We start from the raw sequence: 12,231 nt of genomic DNA, 5'->3' as shown, positions 1-12,231 counted from the left end.
TCAATTATAGGTGCTCCTTTTTGCTCGAAGTCAAACTCTGTTAGCATAATTATTATTAAACTTTATAAGAGCACGAGTTATTTCTTCTGCGGAGCGCACCATGATAAATTGAAGATGCATGATCCTAAGAATAAAAATCAAAAAATTGACAAACTGCATATTTTCCTCAATATTCTCTAATACTATAACGCGCGACGACCTGACTGATTTATTACCCTTATAATTTATGTTTACACCATTTAATGATTCAAAAAAATATTTATACATAATCATTAATTTCATCCAATATCTCCACATTTAAAATATAGCAGGCATTACAGAGTTATCCAACTAAATATTATATAAAAATCAGTGAAAACAGGCAACTAAGCGATTGAGTATTCCATTTCTTCCCCATCAGCTAGAATTTACTTTGGCAATTGGATGCCATGATTTCTACATAAGCAATTGAATAAAATCAATCTATTTACATCAAGATCACAGAAACATTAGATCAAGTTTTTCTTTTTGGATAAAATCAACAATATTCAATATGTTAGGGGCCCCATAGTTGTCAAATCGATTTAAATTTAGCATTAAACTTGCAGAGAGAAGTTTTAATTCCCTTCCTTATTCATCATTACTGACGCCTCATTACACAACCTTTGCGTGCATTTTAAACGAACGTGAAATTTTGGAATTCACTGCATGAAATACTAACGAAGAAGGCTAAGGTAATGCGGTTTTGTGAAGCATCGCGAGCGAGGAAAATGAGACTCAAGATAAAAGTAGGTGGAGAAACTTCAGCAGGTAGAGCAATTCAACTACTTGGGCAGCATATAGAGGAAAACGGACACAGTAGCAAGGACATCAGGAAGCGAATTGCACTAGCAAAGGAGGCGTTCATGAACAGGAAGGAGCTTCTGAGAGGATCGTTATGCAAGAGTTTAAAGAAAAGGTCAGTGAAGAGTGTGATCTGGAGTGTAGCTCTCTACGGTGCGGAAACGTGGACACTGAGAAAAGAAGACGAGAGAAGATTGGAGGCATTCGAGATGTGGATATGGAGAAGAATGGAGAGGGTGAAATGGACGGAGAGGAAAAGGAACGACGAAGTGCTGGATATGGTGGGTGAGGAGAGGCAGCTTTTAGATGAGATACGGAGGAGACAGAAGGTATGGATGGACTTAGTGCTTAGTGGGGAGGGGATGTTGAAAATGGTGTTAGAGGGTAGAATGTTGGGGAAAGAAGGGAGGGGAAGGAAAAGAATCGGATTTGTAGATAGATTGAAAGGGAGTAGGCCTTACAGTGAAATGAAGAAGGCAGTGCTGGAAGGAAAGGGAGGCTCCCAGATCACTTCTTTAGCACTCCATGGAAACCTACCTTAATCGGTAGAATACTGTAAATAAAATAAAAACTGCATAAAAGCATTCATCAGAGTGGGCACATACAGATTCCCTTGAATCCCTCTTTAATCACCATTTTTAGCAAAAATATCTCCAAATACGTTTTGGTAATTATTATTATTGTTTCAATCAGAATAAATACGCTGACAAAATTACAACCCTCGCCAGTCATATGACGGTAGCTTAAGAATGCCATCTTTGAAAGATATCATATTTATAAAATATCTTTTCAAAAAATTTGGCATTGGCTGAATAATTACATCTTCCAATACAATCAGCCATAATTATATCTTGTTTCAGCTCTTTTATATCCCGTTGATATGAATTGACCCTGTCATGCTAATGTAAGTGAATTATGAAAGCCCAAAAAAGTCCGCTTTGAAATAGGAAGACACTTATTGTTCCAAAAAAACGGCATCTAAATATGTGACACCGGCCTCGATAGCGGCGGGGTAATGTCCTCACCTACCAAAACGAAAGTCACGGGTTTCGAGTCCAGCCGGGGTAGGTTGCGCCTATCCAGGACATGGCTGTATGTGATCGTGCTACATTGTTATTCGTGAACTTCTCCAGCTGTAAAGGCCTTAATTGCACCGTTTACGGGGAGATAAAGATAAATAAAAATGGAATAAAAAATGTAATATCGTAAAACCTGAATTTCAGATAACTGGTTCGAAAGTATTGACTTTAACTCTGGAACTGTATCACAGAAGGAAGGCGCAAGGAAAGTGACCTCAAAGCATATTTCCTTGGAGTAAGAGTAAGGGAAATAATAAACGACATTGATACTCGCCAAGGAATTCGGAACAAAGGGAGACTGATGATAAGGGAGAGCAATGAAGACGTGGGGTGGGGGGTGAGGGGGATGGTGTCCTGAGGGCGGAAATAGGGTAACTGAGGGATGGGCTGCTCCCCTGGGAACCTTTCGACCTTCTCCTCCCCCATCCCATGCCCTCTTCATGAAGAAAATCGACCTTTTATCCAAGAAATGGTGGTGGGAGGAGTGAGTGGAGAAATGAGAAGGAGGAGGGACCCTTTCAGAGTGAAAGAATGAGGTTAGCGGGGTGTATGCGTTGAACGGAGAGGAGGAACCATGGAGAGGAGCGCGGGAGATGGATGAGAGGGAAGCAACTCAAGAGACGAACGAGACGGTTTCCACCCAGAAGATGGAGATCAGCCTCCCTAAAAAATTGAATACCTACTTGCGAAAATTACGATTAATAATCAGGCTTTGAAGTATTCCAAGCATATATCTTATCCAAAAGTTTGGGAGATAAAATAGTAAGGAGTTCATCATGGGATACCTCTGTAATTTTTATTAATGTTCATATTAGATAATTCAGGATAAGAATTACCTCTCATTCATTTTTGTATTTAAAGTCAACACATCCTGCGGAAATACAGAATTCTAGTTATTGCTTGTGGTATTTTTTGTTACTCTGCCCTAAAAATTAACTAATTTGGGATCAAAACTTTTCATGATTATTTAATGAACGCGTATTCCTCAGCCATAAGTGTATGTTTTTAAATGTGCTCGGCCTAATTTGATGTTATAACTGAATTAAATTTGTATATGAGAGCAACTGGGCTGGGTGAAGATTTAATCGTCAAATTTGACCCACGATAAGGAAAATCAAAACAAGTCAAGTTTTTGTGGAAGATTACAAATATTTAAAGAACGAAGATTCATTTTGAGATTTGTTTAAAGATTGGAATTTGGATTGTTCTGCGTCCTGTGGAAAATTACCCATACGCCTACCAACTTCTGAACCGTTGCACCGAGTATTACGAGTAAAAGGAATGTGCATTGGTGTGAATGCGGCTTCGAATGTGATCAAGGGATTCGCGCCAGAAACCTCAAGATGCTCGCGTTCAGTGCCAAAAGAGGAAGGTTGGTTCGGATGATTGAAGATAGAGCTCAGCCCGGAACAAGCCACATTCGTGTGAATTCCTCACATCCTAGACACCGGAGCCAGTTGTTTTCCTTGCACTGCCATGAAGTTTACTCGGGATAACACTAAGACTTCACTCAGAATTGAACTCAGGGACCTCAAATCAGCAACCCAAGAAATGAGCCCTTTATGATCAAGGATCATGAATATTACATTAGATCAGGGGTCTCCAAAATACGGCCCGCGGAGGGCTTTCATCCGGCCCGTGCACTCGTTTCAAGTAGCGCGCGATTCTCGCTCGTTTAACTCTGTGAGACTCCGCTAGGAGCATTGCAGCGCTGTACTGCTCGTCAAAGTCGCCTTCAACTGTTCGTAAATGAGAAATACGCCACCGGATTCTTCAGTAGACGTTGGTATCGAATACTTCAGTCATCGGCAAATTTGCTATCCGTCCCGCGGGGCGATTCGGAACTTGGAATGTGGCCCTAATGGCCTAGTAAATTGGAGACCCCTGCATTAGAAGATTCTCCTGAAGACCGCAAAATCTACAGTCACCCACCGCGCAGTCAATGGGTTCACACTCTCAGCACTGACAATGGAGCGACATGGGAATTTCGCATCGGAATAAAGTACAACAAGGAATTTTGATGGAAATTAATTTTCCTGATGATTTAATCAAACGAAATCATAAGATTCCAATGCATTACCCTCGGGTGAAAACAGTGTATTTGGAATTAATAAATTGGGTATAATTGGATCGCTCAGCGATCATCACCGCGCTGCGGATCTATTTAAAAATTGAATACAAAGTGCGCGAAGGGGCAGCAGAGGATGGGGTTGGTGTAGTGGCTAAAGTGTTGGCCTTCCACCCCGTGGGCTCGGGTTCCAATCCTGGCGGTGGCAGATATTTTTCAGAAATTACCAGATCTCTGCTTGAATGTTATGTGGAGGACTCAAACACTCCGTCCGTCGAATAGGACGTTATGCCTTGGTCCCCTTGGCGCCTTTCGTTAAGAGCAGGCTAATGCCGATGCCAGGTTTCTCTCCGCCCTTCCTTCCATACCCTTCCCTCATGGCGCAAATGACCTCAGCTGTCGTTCGCCTCCTCCAAATATCATACCATACCAAGAGGCAGCATAAATGAAGCTTTTACGGAACGAACTGGGGCCTCCTATGAGCAGGCCCCTTAATTATTAACGACAACATCACCATGGTATCAATTTTTTTCTTCCGCAGGCGATTAGACGGAGCGAATGAAAAAAAAACTCGAAGTTGCCGCCCACTTTTCACGACTTGGTGACGTCATTCGAGTTTCGGTCCATTTATTTGATCAGGAAAACTCTTTCGCAGAGTCTTTCAATCGCTTCTGAGAGTGTGAACAGCAACGAGCCACGCGAGGAACAAGCACTAGACCGAGGAGTAGCGGGGGTCGCGGTGACACTATGACCGCTGAACATGAGTTCGTGACGACATTAACTTATCTCTTATATGGTAAAAGCCTATTGAATTATCATCGCGAATAGCTCGAGAAGTAGGCATCGAATAGAAAAACGGAAAAACCCAAGTCTCTTTATTACCACGTTTTAATTAAGTCACATTTTTATCTGATTGCTTGTCCGTCCGGGAAAATCTTACAAATCTAATGTAACCCACTTCCTAATTGACTCCAGACTCAAAATTTTCAGTAGAGATCAGAACCAGATTATAATGCATTCTCACGCTATTTATTGTTCTTCAGAGACAATATGAGCCGCCATTTTCCACAGTTAATGTCTGTATTAATCGCTCCGCTACAGCATAAATTTTATCGATTTGCGATGATTCAAAACTGTTGGACTCAGATATTCGGCGCTAGGCAAATGTAAAAAGTTGAGTTTGGAAATAACACAAGAAATTGTGGATGTAATAGGTTGAAAAATATAATATTAAAAAACACGCTTTGTAACAAAAATGGAGCAAATACTGTGTTAAATAAAAAATAAATTCCAAAACACACATTTTCATTAGAACTAAAAAAATTACCCTGCCTTGGCCCAAGATCCTACGTTTAAATGTTACACATAAAGACTGCATGTTCAAACCAGAAACGTGGTGCCGAACAACTTCAGTATCTTGTATCAAATTATTTCTCTGCAAGTACTACAACTAAAATATTAAATATACTATGATGAATTTATATCGATAAAATGTCAAATGTAAAAGTATGCGCGCCACATTTATCGTTTTGAAATTGTATTCTTTTATCTTCAATGTTTAAAATGGGGTCTTATGCCAAGATGTGCTGATTTTATTCTTTATAGTTCGAATAAAAGCGCGGGTTTATCAACAAATTTTTTAGAAATTTTTTCAACGCTTTTACTAAATCTATCACAGTAAAAGAAAATTGGTGAGCATGGTCCAATGGAAGGCGAAGATGACCAACGATGAGTCAAAAGCCGTGCGCTCTTCACATCCGAACGGACACTACCCAAGGTCACTGAGCTCAGTGGGGTTGGAGGTTGGATCTCGGCTAAATTCCAGATATTCGCACTTTGAGAAGCGCTTCGTATAACAATTGGACAACAGCACGTTTCCACCTATTTCGATCACGACGAACACAAAAATCACTGTCATCTGAACAAGCCTAGAAGTGACATAATCCAGATGCGACCAGGACGACAGTGATGCTCGCAAAAATCTAACATGCATTAGAGGATAATTAGAATTGTTTTCGCTCCGCGCATATTTCATTCGGATTTCAAAATCGCCACTAGTGGCGCCACCGGTCATTTACATCAACTTTTCACGAGGAAACACACGGCATTAATATATAACTGAGCCAATAAATCATAATAAAATTCGAATAAAATTCGTGCGAAACGGCAACAGATATAACGCTTAACCGCCATGTTCTTGGCCCTCCTCTTAGATGCTCTATTGGTACGTTAGTTTCCAATTTTTATTGCAAGAGCGTGGTTCACATTGTTATTAGCCACCACATCACCCGATACCATTTTTTCCCCTTCCGCACGCGAGTGGTCGGATCGAATTGGGAAGGCCAAGACACCGCAGCGATGAGGTCCCCCCCTTCACATCTGAACGAACACACCGCAGCGCTCTCCGCCACTGAGTTCAGTGGGGTTGGGGGGAGGGCGCGAAGTGTGGGGTCGCGGCGAAGAGCGGGTGGCATGTGGCCGGCGGGAGAGAGAATGGTGTCTTTGCGGTCGGGACGCTTGGCTGCCGCTCCCTGCGGGTGCGGTGCGGAGCCAGGGTGCAGAAAGAGTGGGAGGGTGCTGTGAAATGGGTTAGGACAGCCCACCGTCCTCTCTGCTCCCGCACATTTTGCCCATTACCCGCGAGGCGCGTCCGAAATTCGAGCACTTGAACCTCGTTAGAGTTCCCGTTCGGAAATCCGTCGTAATTGAAATGGTAGTGGCAGGAAAAGTAATTACATGCATTTTGACACTTTTGTCACAAAAGAGTGGTTAATAACAGCACCACTATCACGACTGATCCGTCAATATAAGTAGGATTTGGAAATTTAATTAGCAATACCGAGCAATCGTCGCATTTGGGGGACCAAAAGGCAAGGTATGTCACCAATGTGAAATCATTTCGTAACCCTAAAAACTTGCCTTTTGAAAAGCGATTCCTCATTTTATGAGCGATATGGCACCTCCCTCCTGGTGACTAACTCTGGTTAAGTATTTAAATGTCGTGGAAGATTGTTGCGGCCTCTATTTCCTAACATTAGAACAAGGGTCTTTTTTAAAGTCTAATGAAATGAAAAGCGCTTGCATGGAAATGATTCTTATAAGGATTTTTTTAACGTAATTTTATCCCATTTTACTCTGCGGGTCTGAAATAGACGAGTAACATAATAATAAGTATCCGTGAAGATTACAGGAAAGCAAGTAGGATTCTTTTCGAATCAAAATTTTTTTTAATTATTTACATCTTCCATGAAAACATTTTTAAAGTTTAACCAGACATATACAGAGTTTTCTTAGAATGAAAGAAAAAAATTACGAATACTAGTTTTATGAATATACTTCATTCCATTGGATTTGTGATTTTTATCTTGATCTTTTTGTTCGATCCAATCTTTCAGCGCAGCGATCAACTGAATGCGACCAAACGAGAGTGATATAAAATCTCTCTTTAATCCTTTTGTCCTTCCCACAATTTGCTTGATGAATCCCAATCGCTTTAAAAACAGGGCCGAAAGGGCTTTGGGGGCGGCGGAGAAGAGGGTCGCGTCACCAAACCCCACTCCTCCTCCACCCTTCCCTCTCCCGCCGCGAGTTGAAGAATGCGGGCAAAAGTTATGCCCGGAATCCTTGCCTTCCCCAGTTGACTTAACGATGACCCCCGCAGAGGATAATGGGGTCCTCGCCGAGGTTTGCGAATAAATGGACCGTTTCCGGCTCGGACGTCCGCCCCCCCGCGGGACCATGGACCCGTGCAGACACGGCACGGTTCATCGGAAATTTCGGGCCGTCCGACCGCCGCCGAGCGTCTTGGAGGTCGTTTGCCCCATCCACCCCACACGTGCATGTGGGGCCCAAGAAGACGTTTGATTTTTTGGTCGTCAATACGGCCTGGATTAAAATATTTAAGAAGGATTGGTGTACAGCTTTTTGCCTTTGATATGCTTCTACGTCATGAAATTTACTTAAAAACGTTAATTCAATTTAATGATATGAACTTAATATGATATATTTCTATCTATGTCGGAGAATTTACACTGATTTCCATTCCATTTGATTTTGATCTAGACAGAGCACAAAGTAGTTTGAATGCACTATTTGATTTAAAAAATAACATCACGTAATCATGTAATATGTAAATTACATTTAAATTAAAAACATTTGTAAATTAATGTAATATGTAAATTACACACTAGCTCTGCCATGCATAAATGATGTTGGTAACCACAAACAGGATATCCTTTGGGGAATCTATGCTCATATATATGAATCCCGTAAAATAATATGAGTACTCGTACACTAAATTAAAATGTAGGAATAAAAATATTATTATAATTATTTATAAATTGACATGATGTGAAACTTACGCTCACTCCAGATAAGGGACATATATACTTCTCAAATCTTCTTTCCACAAGTCAATTAACGATATTCTAATGGGCATCGCTCATTCACAGGAGACTATTTATAAGCTTTATTTTCAGTTCTGTCATTTATAGGACTTCGAATTGTCTCCCATACATTGGGTCTAACTATCAGTTATCTGAGATAATTATTTAGATATAAACTAAAACCGTGCTGGAAATGATTTCTGTTATTTTAGACAAATGTAACGTCCATCCCATGAACAAGTAAATAAATTGCTCAAATTTCACCAATCTTTCACCGAGGTCATATCGATATGAACCAAATTTTCAAACGGATTTTGGTAGATCCCATTGATCGAATCTGCCTGCCACACCAAATTCGACGAGGATGTTTTCCATTTCTTAATTAGGGTTTCATTTATAAGGCAATAGATAGTAACAAATAGTTTACGAATTTTGATTGTATTTTCCAACAACAGGCTAAGGCAACTCTTTTAAGGACCTAGATGTAATTGCACAAGCCAAAAGCAGAAGAAGTATATGGGTAGATCATGAGTGGAAAATAGGAGAAAATTATACAACAGGAGGTGTATCAGTAGGCATGCCAAGAAGAAAGGGGCCTTTGGGACAACCTAGACTACGCTGGAAAGACCGGATCAGAAAGGACCTGAGATGAAGAGACGGAGAAGAGTTGTTGATGAGGCCACAAAACTTCTGAGGTTTGAGTGGCCTATTAGCTAATATAAGACTTTATTTTCACTATACAAACCTCACATACTTTTCAAAGCATCATTTACATCTATAAAAATCCAAGGTGTTGTGTATTATAGAGAATAACATGTATGCTAAAAGATTTTATTTAAATTTTGATATCAAGTAAGCGGCTCAATTTCCCATATAAGACCGCTATGAACTTGACTTCGTTTAGCTCTTTTCAATTCACAACATAGGAAGAGTTTCGTATCCACCAATTTTCAAGAAAAGCTTCTTCTTTACATCTTGACATATGAGAAAACGAGGATGTATCAATTGTATCATCCAGAAATCCAATTGAGAACCTTTCAAAACATCTCAAGGATGACGATGTGAAAGAAATGAAGTATTTTGGGAGGGAAAAAATGACTAAAGTCTTCAAAATGCAATTGCGCAAATTTTGAAAGAGAACGTTGAAATAAGGGTCTAGCTCCAATATATACCATTGAAAAACACCAGCGTTACCTCTCAATCATCGCCCTATTCATACTAGATAAGCATCTTTGAAAAGATTCAAATTGAATGAGAGGCGATGTTTGCATGCGGTTTAAGTTGTTAGTCTTCCCATTGAATCAAGGAGAAAAAAAAGATGAACGAAAAATGGGCCAGCATATATCGACATTAGAAGCGTGGAGGCAGGGACATTCCGACAGTTGAAGGTGTTTCAGAGAGATTCAAACAGAATGGATTTCTTGCCAATCACATTCGAACTATATTTCCCAAAGGATTAGAGAACAAGCTGTACTGTTTGCAAAATTTCAGAGGAATATTCTCGACAATTCAATGATAAAACAAATTTTTAATTGAATTATTTAAATTCATACGGATATTTTGTGCAACTTCATATACATTTTTATGGGCCGTTTGACTGGATTCACCACATAGCGGAATTTTCAGATAAAAAGAAATTTTTTCTGTGCGTTGATCAAAAATTTAATTAAAGAGTTACAAATGCATGAAAAACAAAATTTGCGTGCAAAAATAATCATAAAAAATAAATTATTTTATACAAGAGAATAGACGAAGAGAACGGGATAATAGTTTGTGAGCAAGCCAGGTTGGATGTTGCCGTGTGGTTACATTACATGTTTTTATGAACTCAGATATGAATAAGATGGGCTGGGGAAAAAGAAATTGCAAAAAAATATCCCCATAAATATAAGAAACTCTCATGAAATGAGGTCTACTATGGCTAAACATAAACTTAATTCAAAGGCACATTTATCAACTCTAAAAGTGCTACTCCAATCATTGAAGGCAGAAGAAAATCATAAAGTATTCAGTCACAAAATTACATTAATAGCTACCTTTCCCAAGCTCACATTAGAATAGTTTTCTGAGTGCCTACAAAAAGCATTAAAAAATTGAGGCAATTTTTTCAAGATGTCTAGAAAAGAAATCTACACAGCAAAAATGAGACTTTTACCGTAAAAATAATACCATAAATAAAGAAATTCTGAAGTAGCATTTCCCCGAGAAAATAGTAGGGTACGCAACATCAAGTAATTTGTATGCAAAAAAAGACTCAAAATCAACGGTGGAGCTCGAACGAGAGAAAATAGGACAAGTAGAATCATCCGATTACTTTAGCACTCGTATTTCAAAGGAATGGAAGAAGTACCCCATGCATCAAATGAACGACGACAAAAGGTAAGAAGCCGTTTCTCATTAATTTCAGCTTATTACTATGCTCAAAAAAAATAGGAATCCTCAAGAGAAATCAGTAAGAAATCTATCTTTAAGGAACAATATCAGGTAGATGATAAAAAATTTCGACTTTAAAAAAACGGGTCAAAGAATAAAACAACAAATAAGTTACTCGAGTAAGAAAAGATCGCTAAATGGTATATAAAATAAGATTTAAGCTTATAAGAAGCGAGAAGGTGCACGAAAGCCTAAAGAACTCTAAATATAAACTCGCAATAAACAGACAGCGTACGCAAACTCAAGGTGAAGAGTTATGAATATTTAGGAATAACTCAATAGGGGAGTGAAAAAACTTTGGAGGAAGTGCAATTGAAAATAATGAGAAAAGTACATAAGCCGAAGTAAAGGCTATAAGGAATCAGTAAGTAAGGAGTTATAAGCATGAGGCATAGACATTAAGACGAATTAGTTCCACTGTTATCGTAGTTGAAATGCTGACATTTATTATGGTGATGAGCATTAATTTAATTAAATATAGAATAAATTACCTGCTGGCGTAAGGAATTACAACGTCACATACAGGAATGATCAACGCCCTCCTACGACTACAATTTACCGATTTCCGTCGCTTCCAAACGAGAGATTATTCCCACACTTAACGTCGCATGCCTCATTCCTTGCAATTCGCGACATCTGCCATGAAAATTTAACCATTTATCGATTTTTTCTGTCGTAAGTTAGGAACTTACTTAGAACTCTATTATATTCGAAATGTTATGAATTAGGTACAACTATGTAGTGTCCTTTTGCTCCACAGCGATGGGAGAATGGTGGAGAGTAGAACTATGGTCACATTTTTTCGTTGGAATACCATTAGAATCTCGCATGATATTAAGCTTCAATGACCTAATGTTGGCCATTAAAGGCTGAATAATCGAGAAAACACTTATCTACCTCAGATATTCAGTTCAAAATACTAATTCATTTTTCCAAGTGGAGTTCGCTTTTTAATAGCCTTCGAAAGAAAGGCCCAAAATATTATATTCCTTATGTGTTCCTCCGCGGCTACAAAATCTGGCCAGAAAAAGAGTTTCAAGTTCGCACGTGTGAACTGCACCGAGAGCGATTCATAACGCATTTGAGTCGATGAGCTGGTTTGAGTTTCATTGGTTATTTTATAGAGGATATTCTACATACTATAACCGTAAAATGCACATTTTAAATTGAAAAGAAGGAGAATAAGAGATACCTGCGGCGCCTAACCATCATAAAGTTATTCCGTGGTTATAAAAAATTCCAAAGACGTTTTTAATAGTTTCAACGATAAAAGTGGATTGCTTACGGTAAAAGGCCAAGGATCACGGGCCCAAAGCATTAGATGGACAAAAATGAATAAAAGTTAGATATCCAATCCATAATAAACAGAGATGACAAGCTGTTTTCGTGCACTGGAGAGGGATCACATTAAACATAGGCCTGTCAACTCGGATGGCAAAAGTCT

The sequence above is a fragment of the Ischnura elegans genome, chromosome 5 (genome assembly GCF_921293095.1).
Source record: "Ischnura elegans chromosome 5, ioIscEleg1.1, whole genome shotgun sequence".
NCBI classification, from domain to species: Eukaryota; Metazoa; Arthropoda; class Insecta; order Odonata; family Coenagrionidae; genus Ischnura; species Ischnura elegans.
The sequence above is the reverse complement of the archived record's forward strand: the minus strand, read 5'-3'. Positions refer to the sequence as shown.